This window comes from Tamandua tetradactyla, chromosome 14 (assembly GCF_023851605.1).
Source record: "Tamandua tetradactyla isolate mTamTet1 chromosome 14, mTamTet1.pri, whole genome shotgun sequence".
Taxonomy (NCBI): domain Eukaryota; kingdom Metazoa; phylum Chordata; class Mammalia; order Pilosa; family Myrmecophagidae; genus Tamandua; species Tamandua tetradactyla.
The window spans coordinates 39,294,706-39,314,851 of NC_135340.1; the positions used below are offsets into that span (position 1 = coordinate 39,294,706).

The window sequence follows — 20,146 nt, forward strand, 5'->3', positions numbered from 1 at the left end:
GCTCCCTCAACTCCGGGCATTTCCTGGGACTTCTGCCTTTCAAAACATCTGTGTTTAAGGTTTCTCCTAGATATTTCCCTATGTCAGCTTTTTGAAGGACTCCAATAAACTAATCGAAACTTATCTTGGATGGGTGGATTCACATCTACATCTAAGCAAAAGGTCACACCCCCAAATGGGTGTGTCATTGTCCATGGAAGTAATCTAATCAAAAGGTCCCACCATGCAATATTGAATCAGGATTAGAACAAGTCTTTTCTGAGCTACATAACAATTTCAAACCAACACAAATTCCAAAACCAGAATAGACCAATTAGTGGTGCTGTTCAATGGCTAATACAGTGTTAGGTGTTAGGTAAACACCCTTCCTTTTAAAAGGAATACTTCATTTCATTTGAATTCTTCTTTATATTATCCTGGATAGTTCTTTTGGTTTTTAATTGAAAGAGACTCATTTTTTCTCTGCTAATATTCGTTTGTTTTTACAACACTATTAAATTTAACTTTATAATTGCCATAACTCTCCAACCATTCTTGCCCTTTTCAAGATCACCAATTATTGAGGAAAAAATAAATCAAACAGGCAAAACAGTGTATTAGATGTTATTATGAGGAGATAGTTTCCAAGACTTGAGAAGTTGATAGGATGCATATCTGTTAATTTAATCTATTAAGACAGATTTATAAGAGAATAGATAGATATATCCAGGATTATTTATTTGTGGAAAATACAGTAAGTAAATTACAGTGCTAATATTTTTGTCTATGCATTTGATTTTTACTTTTTATTATAAAATATAACATATATAAGAAGAAAAAAATAATTTTCAAAGCAAACTTCAACAAGTAGTTACAGGACAGATCACAGAGTTTGTCATGTGCTACCATTCTACCATCTTAAATTTTTCCTTCTTGCTCCTCGAAAACATTAGATGCAAGAAGGAATATTAATATAATGATGCTGCAGTCATACTCATTTTTTAAATCCTGTTTTCTCTGTTATACCTCATATTTCTCCTTTGATCTTTTTCCCCATCTGTGGGGGTCTTTAGGAAATGCCTATTCTGACTTCTTCACATTGGCAAGGAGTGTAGGCATTACAGGATAGGGAGATGCAATTAATCCATAATTTTGGAGAGACTACAGTTCTTAGTTTCAGGACTTATCTTGAGCAAGATTGGGAATTATAGGTTTCAGGAAAGCAAACTGTGCTGGTTTGAAAGGATGTATGTCCCCTAGAAAAGCCATGTTTTAATTTAAATCCCGTTTCATAAAGGCAGAATAATCCTTATTCAATACCATGTGTTTGAAACTGTAGTCAGATCATCTCCTTGGAGATGCGATTTAATCAAGGCTGGTTGTTAAGGTGGATTAGGTGATGACATGTCTCCACCCATTTGAGTCGATCTTGAGAAGTTTCTGGAGTCTTATAAAAGAAGAAACAGTTTGGAGAATGAGCGATTTGGAGAGAGCAGAGAATGCTGCAGCACCAAGAAGCAGAGTCCACCAGCCAGCAACTTTTAGAAATGAAGAAGGACAACGCCTCCTAGGGAGCTTCATGAAACCAGAAGCCAGGAGGGAAAGCTGGCAGATGATGCCTTGTTCACCATGTGCCCCTCCAGCTGAGAGAGAAGCCCTGACTGTGTTCACCATGTGCCTTCTTATTTGAGAGAGAAATCCTGAACTTCATTAGCCTTCTTGAACCACAGTATCTTTCCCTGGATGGATGCTTTTGATTGGACATTTCTATAGACTTGTTTGAATTGGGACATCATTCGCAAATAATGAAAGTTTTACTTCTTTTCTGATTTGGATGTGCTTTATTTCTTTCTCCTGTCCAGTTGCTTCAGGTAGAACTTCTAGTACAATGTTGAATAATAGTGGTGACAATAGGTACCTTTGTATTGTCCCCAATCTTAGGGGGAATGTTTTCAGTCTCTTACCAATAAGTATGATGCTGGCTCTGGATTTTTCATATATGCCCTTTATGATATTGAGAAAGTTTCCTTTGATTCTTACCTCTTTAAGTTTCTTTATCAGGAAAGGATGCTGAGTTTTTGTTGAATACTTTTTCAGCAACAATTGATAGGATCACGTGATTTTTCCTCTTCCAACTTGTTAATGTGCTGCATTACCTTGACTGAGTTTTTTTGTGCATGTTGAACCACCCCAGCATTACTGGCATAAAGTCCACTAGGTTTTTACATATAGTTATTTTAATGTGTTGTTGAATTTGATTTGCTAGTATTTTCTTGAGAATTTCTGCATCCATGTTCATTAGGACAATTGGTTTGTTGAAATGTCTATTGCTCCTTTCAGTTTCACAAATATTGTCTTGTGTACTTTGGAGCACCTTGATTGAGAGCATAAATATTTATGATATTTAGTTTCCCTTGGAGAGTTGCCCATTTTATTAATATGTAGTATACTTCTTTGCATCTTATGATATCTTCACATTTTAAGTCTATTTTACCTGATGTTATATAGCTATTCAACTTTCTTTTGGTTACAGCTTCCACAGAACATCTTTTTCCATCCTTTCACTTTAAATTAACTAGTGTCCTTGCATCTAAGGTGCATCTCTTGTAAACAACATACAGATAGAATACATTTTAAAATCCACTCTGCCAATCTGTATCTTTTAATTAGTGAGTTTAGGCTGCAAGCTTTCAAAGTTATTACTGTATTAGCAGTTTTTAAATCTACCATCTTACCCTTAGGTGTTAATAGTCAGATCTATAAATTCTTTTCCCTCTCTTTCTTTTTGTCTTTTAAGTTACTTAGTGGTGCTGTTCAATTGATTCTGTGTCCCCATCCATACCTCCCTCTCCTTTTTTTTTTCAGCTGACAGGACTCCTTTTAGTGTTTCTTGTAGGGCAGGCCTATTGTTTACATAGTTCTCTAAGTCTTTGTGTGTCTTTGACAATTTTAATTTCTCCCTCAATTTTTAAGGGCAGCTTGGCTGGATAAATAATTCTTGGATGGAAAGATTTCTCATCCAGGATCTTAAATATATCAAATCACTGCCTTCTTGTTTCCATGGTACCTGTTGAGTAGTCCAAATTCAAACTTATGTGTTTTCCTTTTTATGTAGTAGATTGCTTTGCTCATTCTGCTTTCAGACTTTCTGTTTCTCCTCAATATTTAACAGTTTGATTAGTGTGTGTCTTGGAGTAGGCCTATTTGGATTTATTCTATTTGGAGTTCACTGGAACTCCTTATTTGCGTATTTAGGTCTTTTATAAAGGTTGGGAAGTTTTCCACGATTATATCTTCAACTAACTTTCCAAGCCCTTTTCTCCTCTCCTTCTGGGACACTAGTGAGTCTTATATTTGTGCATCTCTTGTCATCCGTCATTTCTGTAAGATCCAGTTTCATTTTTTCCATATTTCTTGCCATTTTTTCTCTTGCTTGCTCTAGTTCAATTATTCTGCCTTCTAGATCACTTTTTCTTTCTTCTGCATCCTTGAATCTGCTAGTGTATGTTTATAGTATATTTCTAATTTGGTCTAGTGTATACTTCATCTCTGTGAGATCTACTATTTTTCTATTTAATCTTTTTAATTCTTTCTTATGCTCTTCTGGTGTCTATATGATATGCTTTATTTCTTTATAAATATCATTGACTAGTTTCCCATAGTCTGTGTTCCCTCTGGAGAAACTGAGTCTCCTGCATGGAAGAGTGCTGGCATTTTTAAATAAGAAAATAAAACCACAGTATTTTAACAGATCATGTCAGACATAGATGAATTTTAAGATAATTATATGAAGAATTTAATAATTGAAATAGTAGTATGACATTGAACTGATAACTATAAAAGAAAATATGTATTACCAAAACTGAATCTAGAAGTCATTTCCTAAAACAGAAAAAAACAGACCCATTAACCTAGAGAAAACAACATTAACAAATCTATTTTCTATAAATTATAGCAGCACTGAAAAGTCAAGGCATTCCTGATGTGCAGAAACTACCATTGTAAGTGAGAAAATTGTCCCATCATTTTGGGGACATAGGCATGTCTGAAGGCCTTAGGAGTAGATGAAGTGCAACATCATTTCCAACAGTTTTCTTTGATAACCCAGGCTTCTATCTTTCAAAGTTTACTGCTAGACTGTAAGTAATCTTTCACTTATTTATTCTTCCCCTATTATTATACAGTTACTTAGAAAGCTGTTTGCTGAGACTTTGATCTCCTCTGTAGAGCTTTTACATTAAAAAATTGTCTTTACCCATACCATGGGTTCCAAATATGATTCTGAGGGCTTGATAAATATACAATGTTTCTGTTTCTGTTTTAAGGAATCTTAGAATTTCATGCCTCAAATTTCTGGTTTCCCAACTTGACCAAGGTCAGCTTCTTAGAAAAATTTGTTAAAATACATTCTAGAATTCATATACATTATGATCCTTCATGTGTGCCTAAAAGGGATACAGTATACATATAGAGGATATTTTCAATATATGCAAAAGAAAAAGAGCCGGGAAAAGAGAAGGAGTTTAACACAGTCTTCTTGAAATTCTTTTCTCATATAAGAGTTACTATCAAATAAAAAGAGACATGTTCAAAGTAATATGCTTATATCTTTAGTTTGGATTCTTGTCATAAAACCATAAAGAACCAACTTTTATCATACAACTATCAGGCTTATTTCAATTCAATAAGCCATAGAATTTTGAGCAGGCAACGTTTTCAAGACCTCAAACTATGAAAGCATAGATTTGGCCTCCTTCATTGACACCATTTTAAAAGGAGGTATGGAAACGAAAAAAAGAAGGTATGAGAGTTTAACCTTCCAAACAATTCTGTTCTTACTAATTTAACAATCAAAAGGTTTGCAGTATACATTAATAATCAAAATATTGGCTTCATGTTTCCCACTTGAGCATAGCACTGATTATTTCTCATGATTGCTTGTGCTCAGATCTTTGACATTTCTCATTCTGAAATGCATAGGCAAGCAGTTCTGTTTAAGGTTAGGTTTGCATTCACAATCCCATGCCAACTTACTCATTCAATCAGAATATCTGATTTAATGTCATGAAAATCAAAGAGTTGTATTATTGACCAGCTTTTCTACTTTTGCCTTGTTCCTGTTAGTACTGATGGATACATTATAAGATAGTGCCAACTAAGTTGATTTGGTAATGTATTATTTAATTTACTGTGTTGAATTGTAGTTTATAGCTTGATAATTATGAAAATTAATATATTCCTTGCACTTCCAAATCAGACTACAAAAAGAGAAGTTATGCTAATGAGACAGAAATACTTCCATCTTAAAAGACTCATTCATTTTTCTGTTTAATTTTAAAACAATTTTCAATCATTTTGCAACTGGCTATTTTCTGTTGTTAATTATACATTTGTTCATCACTGTGTACAAGCATGGTTTAAAAGAATCTCACTTATGTGAATCTTCTGTCTGCTAGACTTTTAAATAATTAACTCACAAAATTTGCCAGCTACTCGCAAACTCCCCAGCTTATGGTTTATGAAGAACTTGATATAATATTTACTAAACCCCAAATGATTAACAGAAATTTCATTAAACACAATTGAGTTTGCATTTTAACTGTTTTAAAATAGACAATTCTCCCATTTAAAAATTGGTTTTAAATATATTAATGTATATGCACAACCATTACTGGAATCTACATTGGAATACTTTACCTGAAAAGAAGCCCTACATCATTTAGTTATTAATGATTCCTACCTGTACCCAGCCCCAATTACTAATCTACTTTCCACCATTATAGATTGTTCTGTTGGACATTTCATATGAACAGAAGCAATATGTGTGGTTTTTTTTGTGACTAGATTCTTTCACTCAGCATAAAATTTTCAAGGATCTCTATGCTGCAGTATTTAAAACAATCAGTATTTCATTCCCTTTTATGGCTGTATAATATTTAATTCTATGTTTACAACTTTTTATTCATCTATTCAACTGTTGATAGACCCATTTTTTTTGCACTTTGGCTATTGTGAATAATGTTGTCATTAACATTTGAGTAGAAATATCTGTGTCTCTATTTTCAATTCAACAATTTTTGTTGATCATATAAGGGAACAAACAGCATCTGTGATTGCCTGAAAATAAATCTTTGTCCTCTGTAGGTTGAGAGTTGCTATTTCTGAGAACAAATTACAAATTCTATGTAAGTTGTTCAATTACTAAGCAATTTAATTATCAGTCTCTCAGGTTGTCTTCTGTTGTATTGGGGGCATTGATTATAATGGAGTAATATCCTGAAAAGTGGAATGGAAACATATGGGCAGTTTCTAATGAAGCTGTGAACCTTTAACCTCTGAATTTAATCTCTGAATTTGAATTTCTCTGAGTCTTTTCTCTTGATGGAAACAAACTTTCTAGCATTGTCTGATAAGGTTTTTCTCCTGTTGTTCAAAGAATCCCTAATGATTTTTACTGAGGAAATTGATTTGAGATGGGTTCCTGATCCTCCAAATTTCCTACGTCTATTATCTCTCATCACTTCTAGACCTATATCCAGAATTTAAAAATACTCATAGGGTGAGTACAGAATGTGATCCATGAGGAAGTGCAATACCAGAGAATCACAGTTTTGCCAAAAGGTATCAAAAGAAAACTGGCAAACATGTATGGGGATTTTAAGGAATTGGGATCAGGGTAGGAGAAATACAAAGTTGTATCAAGCTGAAACTTTTACTTGGAATCACTGGGAAGAGATTTTAGACTTAGTGTTTTACCTCAGAGGCTTGGGTTGACTGGATTGATTTGCTTGTCTGATTTACTAAAACCTGGGATCGAAGGTAGACTACCCAAATTAAGTTGAAAATTTAAGCTTCATTGCTATGCTCTTGAGGAAGACTTTGAAAGTCTTGTAATATTGGCACATTAGTATGAATTTATCTTATAAAGCCTATCTGGCTGCAACTTTACCGTGTGCCATTGGTGAGTCCAGCACATACTTCCTTCTCCTAGACTTCCAGAAATACATTCTTAAGGAAAGTTCTGGCATCCATGAAGAACCTTCCTGGTTCCCAGTTGTCTTATTGCTACAGTCTGGAAGATATTAGGCCTCACTCTCCCCAGGAAAAGAGGGGGATGTGGCACAGTCCTGGTCCAAATAATGACTGAGGAAATTGGGGCAGTTGGTCCCATAGTTTTGGTCCTTTCATGACAGGCACCTATAGCTCTGTGGAGACACTATACACATCTGCCTGAGAAACGGAGGGACAGAGAGTAAAATATCACTTACAGTTTCAGGGCCGTGTGAAATAAATTACCAAAGTGTACCATCTCCTGGTAAGATTGGGAAAGCACATTATTTGCAAGCTGCTTTCCTGACCCTCTATCTAGGGCAGTTTGGGATGGACCTGCACACCATGCATTTGTCATGCTTTGGCTGGCAAATGGTATTGAACCAAGTGCCAAAGAAGACCTTTAGCATGAACTCAATTGTGCTGGTTTGAAGCTGTTATTTTCCCCAGAAAAGATCATGACTTTTTAATTCATGCCTGTGGAGGCAGATCTATTTTTGTTGGGACGTTTTGATTAGGTTGTTACAATTGATATGTGACCCATTATATTCAAGGTGTGCCTTAAATCTTTACTGGAGTCATCTCAGAGAGATTAAAAATGAGAAATTTTGAGAGAGCTAACAAAGAAAAAGTATACATGGAAGCTGAACCAGCAGACAATAACCATATATGTCTTCTCAGTTGAGTGAGGAACACTGGATGCTAGCAGCCTCTCTTCAGAAAAGGCATCACCCTGTTTATGTTTTAATTTGGATATTTTCATAGATTTAAGACTTCAAATTTGCAAGCTACTAAACTACCATTGTAAAAGTGAACCCATTTCTGATATATTGAATTCTCACAGCTTTAGCAAACCAAATACCAATCAACAACATATCTTAAAGAAGAGAGGGAAAACAGCTTTCAAAGTAATCTTATCAAGATCATCAGATACCCAGAGGCCAACAAAACAATTACAAGGCACTCCCTTCTTGGGACCCTGAACCTATTTTGACTGGGAATTACTGACAAACTAAATGCCAAAGAAGACCTTTAATATAAACCTAATCAACAAGAAATCTTAGACAGAAGAAGGAAAACCACTTTCAAAATAATAATCTGATCAATATAATCAGATGTCCAGATACCAGCAAAAAATTACAAGTCACAATAAGTAACAAGAAGACATGGGCAGACCAAATGATCAAATTAAAATGTCAGAGGAGATACAGAATTTGGAACTAATCAAAAATGTTCAAAGAAATCTAAATATTTCAATAAGATGGCAAGAGATAAAGAATATTAAGAAGACAGTAGGAGAGCATAAAGGGGAATTTGAAAAAATACATAGAAAAGTAGCAGGTCTTATTGAAATGAAAGATACTGTAGATGAAATTAAAAATATGCAGGAGACACTCAACAGAAAATTTGAAAGTCAGAGGAAAGTATCAGTGAACTATAAGTCATAGAGAGAATCAATAAAACCAAACATTGGTTCCTTGCTGATGGAAATATAAAATAGTATACCCACTGTGGAAGGTGTCTGGTGGTCCTCAGAAACCTAAGTGTTTTAGTTTGTTAAGATGCCAGAATGCAATATACCAGAAATGAAATGGCTTTTAAAAGGAGAACTTATTAAGTTGCAAGTTTACAGTTCTAAGGCTGTGAAAATATACAAACAAAGGCATCCAGGATAGGATAACTTGGCTCAAGAAGGCTGATGACATTAAGGGTTTCTCTTTCAGCTTGGAAGGCACAATATTGAATGAAGACATGGGTTTTCTGGGGTATATGACAGTGTGAAGCTGACACACTAAGTGTAGATTTGCTCTATGAATTGGCAGTCCTGTTACTCGGTATATACCAAGAGAACTGAAAGAAGAGACATATACAGATATTTTCATACTGATGTTCCTAGCACAGTTATTCACAATTGCCAAAAGATGAAAACATACAAGTATCCATCAACTGATGAACAGATAAGCAGACCGTGGCATATATACATATATATATATATATATATATATATATGATGGAATATTATTATACAATGAAAAAGTGACCAAGTCCTGAAGCATGTGACAGCATTCAGGGACCTTGAGGATATTATGTTGAGTGAAATGTCATTCAAAAAAGGACAAATATTGTATGTTCTCACTAACTTAAACTAAATATACTATGCAAATTTATAGACAAAGAATCTAGAATATAGGTCATTTTGAGAAAGAATGAGGCTAGAGAATGGAGGAAAGCAGTTGCTTAAGATGTGCAATTTTTTAATAAATTGAATTAAAACAAATGGAAATTATAGAGGTGATGGCAGCACTTTATTGTGAGTATAATTAATGGTACTGAACTGTGTGCGAGTGGTTGATAGAGGAAATTTATTGTCATATATGTCAGCAGAAAGAAAGTCAGAGGTTAAAACATGGGAATATGTAACTTAGTAAATCTTTGTACCGTGTTTAACACTACAAATATAGGTATTTCTTCCATTAACTGGAACAAATGTATGACGTTTTTACATGGAATTAATAATACAGTGGTACATATGTGGAAAAAAATGAACTGCTGCAAATTATGGACTAATGCTAACAGTAATACCTTAATATTCTTTCATGAACATTAACAAATGTAGTGTACCAATGCTAGAGATCAATAATATGGGGCAGGGTAGGAATTTCAAATTGTTTTGTATGTTCTCTCTGTTCCTTTTTTTCTTCCTGGACTAGTGAAAATATTCTAAAATTTTATTGTGTTGATAAATGCACAACTATATGATGATACTGTGAACCACTGATTTTATACTTTGGGTGGATTGTATTGTGTGCTGAATACATATCAGTAAGTTTTAACTAAGGAATGAATGAATGAATAAATCCAGAACTTAATAATATACTTTCCTTTCTCCATGAATTGCTTTGTTTTATTATCAAAGATCAGTTGACTATATTTGTGCAGATCTGCTTCTGGGATCTCTATTCTGTTCCATTGATGTTTACCAAGTGTCTTTATTATTGAAACTTTATAGCTAAGCCTTAAAGTCACATAATGTCAGTCCTCCATCTTTGTTGTAATTTGTTGACTATCTGATTATTTTTGCTTTGCAAGTAAACTTTAGAATCAGTTTGTTGAAATCCACAAATAACTAGCTGATATTTTGATTGGGAGTGTGTAAATGTATACATCAGGTTAGAAAGAATTGGCATCCTATTAATATTGAGTCTTCTTATCTATGGATATGGATTATCTCTCCATTTATTTATGTTTTTTATTTCTCACTTCAGATTTCATAATTTTCCTCATAATGGTTCTTGTACATATTTTTTTACATTTATTATCAGATTTTAGTTCCAATATTATTTTGTTGATCCTTTGTTTTTGTTTCTACAGAACCATATCCTCTGTAAATAGATTTTTTTCTTCCTAATTTTGCTTTTTGAAAGATACTAGTTTTGAATTTTCCCCAGGTATATTATTGCCTGAATTTGGTAATAATGCAATGCTCATCTCATAGAATGAATTAAGAAATATTCTCTCTGCTTCTATTTACTGGGAGAAATTTCTGAAAATTGGTATCATTTCTTCTTTATATGTTTGCTAGAACTCACCAGTGAAATGAAGCAGACCTGGTAATATATACTTTGGTATGTTCTTAATTGTTGATGTGATTTTCTTAATATTTATTTCTTCTTATGTGTTTTTATAGATTGGTTGTTTTATAGATTTGCTCATTTAACATAAGTTACTAAATTTGTGGGCATATTCCAGTCCACTTTCATTTCTGATCTTAATCATTTTTTTTTACTTCATTTTTTTTTAACATGGACAGGTACTGGGAATCGAACCTGGGTCCTCTGGCATGGCAGGCGAGCCTTCTTGCCTACTGAGCCACAGTGGTCCACCCTGTATACTTCATTTTTAAGGGTTGTTTAAGCTGGTTAGAAGTTTATCACTATTATTGATCATTTAAAAAAAACAGATTTTGGTTTCATTATTTTTTTCTATTGTTTATTGTTGTCCATCTCATTTTTTTATGCTCTGATTATAACTCTTTCTTTTATTTTGCTTAATTAAGATTTTATTTGGTCTACTTTTTCTAGTGTGCTAATGTGGAAGTTTATATTTTGGATTTTAGATATTTTTTCTTTGATAATACATACCTCCAATGCTCTATATTTCCCTCTAAGCACTGCTTGCTTTTGCTGCATCTCACAAATTTTGAAAAGTTGTATTTTATTTTGCATTTAAATGTATTGTTTTGTTTGCTAAAGCTGCTGGAGTGCAATATATGAGAAGTAGGTTGGATTTTTTAAAAACTTTTTAGTTGTATAATGTAACATATATACAAAGCAAAGAGAGAAAAAAGCAGTAGTTTTCAAAACACTGTTCTTATAGGACAGATTCAAGAGTTTGTTATGGGCTACCATACTATCTTAGATTTTTCTTTCTAGCTGCTCCAGAACACTGGAGGCTAGAAGGACAATATATTCCTTATCATCACTTCTTTTTCTTTTTTTGTGAAAATAATATATACATAAAATAACATATATATCAATAAATTTTTAATTACAGCACAACAGTTAGTTGTAGAACAGATTTCAGAGTTTGGTATGGATTACAATTCTGCAATTTTAGGTTTTTACTCCTAGCTGCTCTAAGATACTGGAGACTAAAAGAGATATCAATATAATGATTCAGCAATCATAATTGTTTTGTTAAACCCTTCCTTCTCTGTATAACTCCACTATCACCTTTGATCTTTCTCTGACTCACTAGGGTTATTGGGACTATGTCCATTGTACCTTTTTCATGTTGGAAATGCTGTCACTAGTAAACGGTAGGGAGATGGAACTAGCTGATATTCTATAAAAGCTGGCCCCTCTAGATTTGAGGACTTATCTGGTCCAGGAACCCATCTGGAGGTTGTAGGTTTCTGGAAAGTTACCCTAGTGCATGGAACCTTTGTAGAATCTTGTATATTGCCAAAGTGTTCTTTAGGATTCCCTGGAATGGTTTTGGCTGGGGTTTGGCAAGTTATGATAAGTAGCAATGTCTAACTCAAGTTTGCATAACAGCAACCTCCAGCATAGCCTTTCGAATCTATTTGAACTCTCTCAGCCACTGATACCATATTTGGTACACTTCTTTTTTCCCTTTTGGTCAGGATGGTATTGTTGATCCTATCATGCCAGGGCCAAACTCATCCCTGGAAGACATCTCTCATGCCACCAGGGAGATGTTCACCCCTGGATATCATGTCCAATATAGAGGGGAGGGCAAGGATTTCACTTGTAGAGTTGGACTTAAAGAGAATGAGGCCACAACTGAGCAACATACCTACATGTAGGCTAAGTTTCTCCACCACATACATAAACATCACAAGGGCAAACCTCCAGATCAATGGCTTAGCCTATTGATTTGGGTGTTCCTAATATTTGACATAGTGTCAGGGACTTCCCTGGTAGTAAAGTTTAATAGTTCATATATATTTTTTCCATACCTCAAGGAACTTTGCCACTACTTTTTGATTACCTGCTTAATATACTCTGGGACAGGTTAGTATTTATAAAGCGAATTTATTAAGTTACAAGTTTACAGTTCTAAGGCCAGAAAAATGTCCAAACTGAGTCATCTGGAGAAAGATACCTTGACTAAAAGAAGGCCAATGACATCTGGAAAACTCTTTTTCATCTGAGAAGTCACGTGATGGCATCTGCTGGTCTATTGGCTTCTGGTTTCAAATAGCTTCCCCAGGGTGTTTTCTTTCTCCAAATGTATCTGTATGTGTTGACTCTGAGCTTTTTCCAAAATGGTTCCCTCTTAACGAACTCCAGTAAATGGATTAAGACCCATTTTGAATGGGTGGAGGCACTTCTGCATGGAAGCCACCTAATCAAAAAGTCCCATTTATAGCTGTGTTGACCACATCTCCATAAAAATGAATTAATCCAAAAAATCCCAACCACAATTATGTGGCTCACATCCCCATGGAACAATTTAATCAAAGGGCCCTACCCTAAACAATAGGTCTGCCTTTACAAAGTTGAATAACAAAAAATACAAAGTCTTTTCTGGGGTACATAAGAGTTTCAAACTAGTAAACATATTTTAAAATTTTTATTGAAACTCTTTCTTTGACCCTTGTGTTGTTAAGAAGTGTGTTATATGATCTCCAAATATTTACAGTGTTTTTAGCTGTCTTTCTGTTTATTGATCTCTAATTTAATTGAATTATTTTTTTAAGATTGTACTATGCATGGTTTATATTCTTTTAGAGTAGTTAGGGTACATTATATGGGGCAGGGTTTGATCTATCTTAGTGAATATTCCACATGAATGAAGAAGTATGTTGCTTCTATCATTGGTGGATCAAGTATTCTATATGATTCAGTTAATTGATGGTTCATTTCAGTTCAACTATATTCTTGTGGATTTCCTGCCTACTGGATCAGGCTACTGCCAATAACTACAGTACTGCCAATAACTACAGTACTGCCAATAACTACGAAGGCTACAACTAAAATATAGCATTTGTTTATTTCTTCTTGTAGTTTTATAAGCTTTTGCTTCATGTGCTTTGATGCTTTGGCTTGGTACATATAAATTCAAGACTGTCATGCCAGCTGGGAAAATTGACCTCTTCATCATTATGCAAAGCCTCTTTTTATCCTTTGACAATATTTCTTGCTTTGAAATCTTTCCTTGAATTAATGTAGTACATCAGGTTTTTAAGTTAATGTTATCATGGTATGTCTTTCCTTTTCCATTTACTTTTCTCTTATGTGTCTTTTTACTTAAAGGGGATTTCTTGTGGCCACCACATAATAGGATCTTTTTCTTAAAATCCACTTTCAGTCTGTCTTTTAATTGGTGCATTAAGACTACTCTCTTTAAAGTGATTATTGATGAATCTGTTAGTATTTTCCATATTGTGACTTTTTTCTATTCTTTATATTTTTCTTTGCTTCTTTTATTGCCTTCTGCTCTTTGATGCCCTCTTTAGGTTTAGTTTAGCATTTCATATTATTACATTTTTCTTTACATATTAATGATAGTTCTTTTAGACTACCTTTAGCTGTTTTTCTAGATATTGCAACATACGTTCATAACTAACTTATATCTACTTTTAATTAAAACCAAGCTGCTTGTGGAAAGTAACATATCCATACATTTAACAGAGATACAAGTAACGTTTGTAACAGAGAGCTCTGGTTCCTTCTTGTTCTTTTTAACCTTTATTACAAATGTCATTTATTACAAATATCTGTAAGCTATAGTTATCCAATATGCTTTTGCTATAATTACTTCAAACAAAGCATTATCTGTTATACCACTTTAGAAAAATAAAAATAAAAGATTTTATTTTACCTTCATTTATTCCTTGTGTAATTCTCTTCCTTTGTTTATGTATCTATGATTTGCTTACCTATATCATTTTCCATCTTTTTGAAAAATTTCTGTTAATATTTCTTTCAGGACATTTGTCTACTGGTGGCAAATACTCTCAAATTTGTTTGTCAGAGTAATACTTTAGTTCTTCAGTTTTGAAGAAAATTTCAGAATTATAGTCTGAGAATTCAGAATTATAATCCAGGGTTTTTTATTTCTTCACTTTAAATATTGAACTCAACTCATTTTTTTGCATGCATTGTTTCTAGAGAGAAGTTCATTTCATCAGGTGTAAAGAGATTAAATGGTGCTCATGGGTAAAATGTACCCCTTTTCCTCTTTGAAGATTTTCAATAATTTTCTGCAATTAGAATATGATATACTAATGCATAGTTTTTTTTTTATTTTTTTATTTTTGGTATATAACATGTCCCGTACTCTTTGCACTTCTTGCATCTGTAGTTTTATGTCTGTCATTAATTTTGGAAAACCTTCAATCATTGTTACTTCAACTACTGTTTCTGCTCCTTTGTGTTTCAACTCCTTTTATTATGCATTTATTATACTTTTTGTAAGTGCCCAACAGTTCTTAGATAGTCTGTGTCTTAGTTTTAGTGTTTTTTTTCTCTTTGTTTTTTAGTTTGGAAAATTCTAGTGACTTATTTTTAAGTTTAGTGATACTTCCTTTGACTATTTTTCTTTACTGGTGAACCCAGCACAGGAAATCCATATTGTAATTACAGAGTTTTTAATTTCTAGCTTTTCATCTTGATTCATTTTAGAGTTTCTATGTCTTTGCATACATTACCTATCTGTTCTTGCATATTGGCCACTTTTTCCATTTATGGTTCTTAGCATATAAATCATAGTTATTTTAAATTCACAATCAAGGTTAAAAATTCTTCAGTGTCTTTACTTTGATCTTACACTGTCATTTTCATAGAACATCTTAATTGGTATATAAAACCTTCTGATCTTTCAATTGCATTCTCCTGTAAAATACAGGATCTCTATTGAAGCAGAGGTAAAGTGTAGGGAGCTAAGAAGTGCTTTATAATCTTATCATTATGTCTCAATCTTTTAGTGATCACTCTTAGGCTGTGAAACGCACAAGGATTTCTCAGCTACACCCACCAAACACTTAGATATGTCTTAAAGAGTAAAGGAATCGTTTCCTTCACACAGAAGGCTAGGATGCCTGGAATTTGGTTTTATCTCCTCTTCAAAGTTTAAAATGGCTTGTGTTTGGGTGCTTCCTTACCTGAGGTTAATTGGACTTTGATGAAATTGATTTGTTCCTGGTTAAAGAGAAAGACAGCTCTTTGGCATGTTTTAAGATGATTACTTATCATCTTTCCAGTTAGAAAGATACTGAAGTTGTTCTCAAATCTTAGTATTAACCTAGGATTCCTGAAAGCAAATGTCAGGAAAGTGGGGGACAACCCCAGTCAAAAACACATGGAAATTTTATTTCCCATAGTAGTTCACACTGAGCCTCGAGCACTCATCAATTACAATTTAAATGGTATTAGGGAAATTATTTCTAGGAAGGGTTTCTGATCCTGGGTATCTGCACCAAATAAGCTGTGGTTCTGTCCCTGACTCTCTTTCTACTTTTGGGTAAACAGCTGGCTCTATCACGTTAAGACTTCAATCCTATCATGAATGTCAGAAAAGTTGAGCTTCCCAGTCAGTTCATGAATCTTCCTTTTGTTAGAATAGGAGTGTTGATGTCCAAGATATTTTGTCTCTGAGTGGAAACCCAGAAACCCTTCCAAATTTTCCTAGAAATCTTCCTCTTATCTTTTGCTAAAGGGACTCCAGAGTAATCAGACATTGAGAGCACAATGGCACAGTGTCTCTGAAGTATCAATCATTTCTGTCAAGCCAACAAGATTTGGGGGCCCACCAGTGAAAAGTAGGAGCTTGTGGAGCTCAGAAACACAATGTAGTTTTGGCTACATTCATCTGACAGTTGACTGTGTGGGTCCCCATCAATTATATCCATAATTTCATAATACATAATTGGAATGGACTTACCCAGATGCAAAATTTTCACATCGGTTACCTGAGCCAAGCAATGGCAGGAATGACATGAAAGGCAAATGGAAACCAGTACTCTACTTTCCAAAATAACAAATCAAAGTTACACTGAATTTCACAAGGAATTGTGCAGAATTTCACTACCATTACAGGCATGAAAGATGCAGAGAGTTTGATTCCTAAGGCATATTTTCCCACTTACCTATTTGACCTGTCAGAAAATTGGTGGATCTTTTAGAATGATTGTTAAACTTTATCATATTGTGATTCTCATATTTATTTCTAGATATTAATTTATTGCTGGAGGAAATCAACACTTCTGATGAGTATTCAGTTATTGACCAAAAGAATGCCTTTTTTTCCTTCTATATTTGTTATAAAGACTTTCAGAATCAATTTACTTTCAGCTGTCATGCTTAGCAATATATATTCACTGGTCTATCTCAGGTTTTTACCAACTCTCTCATTCTTCACTTCAAATCATTAAGATCCATTACATTGATGATATAATACTGATTGAATGTGTTACTTGGTTACCTCAATGTCAGGTATAATTATACTCATTAACACGAAGAGAAGGAATTGCTGCTTCATAACAGGTGATGAAGAAAAGTTTATCTACAAGTTAGGGGACATTGGGATACCATATGGTGGTTTCATCATTGATAATAATTTCAAAAGTGTAATTATATCAATAACAGACTGGCAAGAGCATTTAAACAGGGGCTTATACTGCTTATGAATGAAAACCTTTCTCACCTCACTGAGTAAATAATTTTGACCACCAAAATGTGACATTTGAGGGTGAGGGAAATCTATAATAAGTGGTTGGAGAGGTAGGTAAGTATTAATCAGCATTTTGGGACAAGAAGTAAAAGTGTGTGTATCACTTGTCCTTCTATCCCTCTTTTTCTGAATATTTGTTCTTTGAAGCAGTGAACAGCTAGTACTTCAAAGAATAAATGATGCATTTGAGTGAGATTAATAGAGCCTGTGTGATTTTAAGATTTGGGAGTACATTTAGTTATCAACATTCATTTCACTTGCATATATCATCATTTATTGTTTTCATCAAACGATATGGTTCTCTGCTGTCAGGATCAGGGCATCTGTTTGATAGATTTTTTTCACCTTTCTAATATGCTAAATCTTCAGAATGTGAAGGCTGGATATGCAAGGGACTAATGCTGCAGATCAGTCCTTTAAAACTGAAGAAATACCCCAGCTTGCTGCGCTTTGATTAAGGCAACTGTATGTCACAGAGCATATATAATCTCTCAGTAGGCCACAGTAAGCTTTCATCCAGTTATACTCATCAAGATGAGCAAACTTCCATTGTCTGTCTTGCTTCCTCACCTACTAGTTGATGCTTCCAAGAAACAGCTTGTTTATAAACTACCTTCAGTGAAAATTTGTGTTTGGCTCTCCTTTGTGGCAATGCAACCTACTCAATAGTTAAGTAGTGCTGTAACTTTTCCATGCTGTAACCATTCAAAGTGAAGATTCCTAGCATTCACCAAAGCAGGATTCCAGTTTGTTTTCAGACCCAATCAAAATCAGAAAGGATTTCACTGTACCTATTATTGTAAAAGTTTTCACACTTTTAACCATATGACAATAATTAGTAGATATCTCTGCTGGCTGCCATCATATGAACTCATAAACAGTGGACTCACAATTCCCAGGTTAATAAAGGCACTAAATAAATGTTATATAAAAGTAGTAGAAGTAGTTTAATGGAGGTAGATAAAATGTTCAGTTCTGGATATGTGAAATTAAGCATGCTTAGTGAAGATATCAAACAGGCAGTGGATGTATAGTTTTAGAACTCCAAAAAGAATTCTGGTCAACAAAATTGGACACAATATATGTGTTTGCTCAATCTTTTCATTACTATCATCATGTCTTTGTTCCTTAATGTATAGATGGCAGGATTCAAGGCAGGTGTGATAGCAAAGTCAACAATAAACAGGTATTTGTCAAGTGATGATGTTGGGAAAGGCCACACATAGAGAAATACACAAGGAGTAAAGAAAAGAACAACCCCATTGATGTGAGCTGACAAAGTGACAAATGCCTTGGATAAGTCTCCTGAAGAGCGTTTCCAGACAGTGACCAAAATGAAGACATAGGAAAGGATCAACAGGAGAAAGGTGCCCATGGATATGAACCCACTGTTGGCAGAAACAATAAACTCGTATTTGACTCCATCTGTGCATGCAAGTTTTATGATCCTGGGGAAGTCACAGTAAAAGCTGTCTATTTCATTAGGGCCACAAAATGGCAAGTTTATAACAAAAACAAACTGAGACATGGCATGTCTCACCCCAGTTACTCAGTCAGTGACTACAAATGAAACACATGTTTTAGGGCTCATGATTTTCAAGTAGTGAAGAGGCTTGCAGATTGCCGTGTACCTGTCAAATGCCATGGCTATGAGGAGAAGCATCTCCACTTCTCCTGTGATATGAATGAAGCATATCTGTGTTAAACAACCTTGAAAAGATATCACTTTGTATTCATTCAGAAGGCTTGTGATCATCTTGGGGACTGTGGTAGAGGATACCCCCACGTCAATGAGGGACAGGTTGGCCAGTAAGAAGTACATGGGGGAATGCAAGTGAGCATCAAATATCACCAATATCAAAATGGAAAGGTTTCCTAGAATTATTCCTAAATAGAGTAAGGAGAATATCAATGTGAGAAAAACTTTAGTTTCCCAAGATGTAGAGAGTCCCAGCAACACAAATTCAGAAACCACAGTGTCATTTAGTCCATCTATTGTCTCGTACAGAAGGTCTGGATTTCAAATGATCTGGAGGTAGAAATTGTGGTAGAGTTAGTATCAGTGACACTAAAGTACATTTCCTGTTTACTTTGTTATTTTTTCCCAAATACTAAATGTAATATCATTTTATGTATTTGAGCAGGACAAGAAGAAAAATAAATGGTTATCATGAATATTACAGATGAAGTTTAATAAGACTTTTACTCTTTCTATATGATTATGAGATCTGTTTTTAATCTTTCCAGAAATTCTAAGAACTTTTCGGTGGTCCTTTATATAAGTTTTTCCCATCTCTTTAAGCCGAGGCACTTTTGGTTGCCTTCACACTAACAGTCACACTCAACTTCAGTTTCTCTTTGACTGAATATATTACTGCACTTGCTAAATAGAGATTATCAGGCCAAAAGTGTTTAATATTTTGCTTTAAAAAAATTTCAGTGGAATTCTGGTATATAAATTTAAGAGTATTCATATTGCACAGCTCATGGCACATTTTATTATTGCTATGTCACCTCTAATAGCACATTGGATGCAAGGGATTGAATACTTTTTTGTAAGTATAGATGATAATAACAGAAAGATAGTAATAATAGATAACATGTACTAAATGCTTCCTTCTTACAAAAGGTAGTTACTTGTGGCTTAAACAAATGAGAGTTAATTTTGAAATGAGTTCAGTTTTGAAATACTAACCTACAGTGGAAGTGAGATTTTCATTTGGGTATCTCAAATGAAATCATTTCATTTCAAATTTACAAAAACTCTAAGGATATAAATAGTTTCATTAGACTCATTTTACAAATTAAAAACTGAGTCTAAGAAGCATCCAGTATCAGAGCCCGAATTTGTAGTTAATCTTTGTTTTATCCCCAGAAGTATGATTTTCAAGAATAATTCCTTCAAGTATCCTTGAAT

The 20,146-nt window shown here is 34.1% G+C and overlaps 1 pseudogene; it reads right to left on the reverse strand.

The window, feature by feature from the left end:
- Nucleotides 1–18,289: 18,289 nt before the first annotated feature.
- Nucleotides 18,290–20,146, reverse strand: part of LOC143655340 (olfactory receptor 4F15-like) — a 45,898-nt pseudogene continuing 44,041 nt past the window's right edge.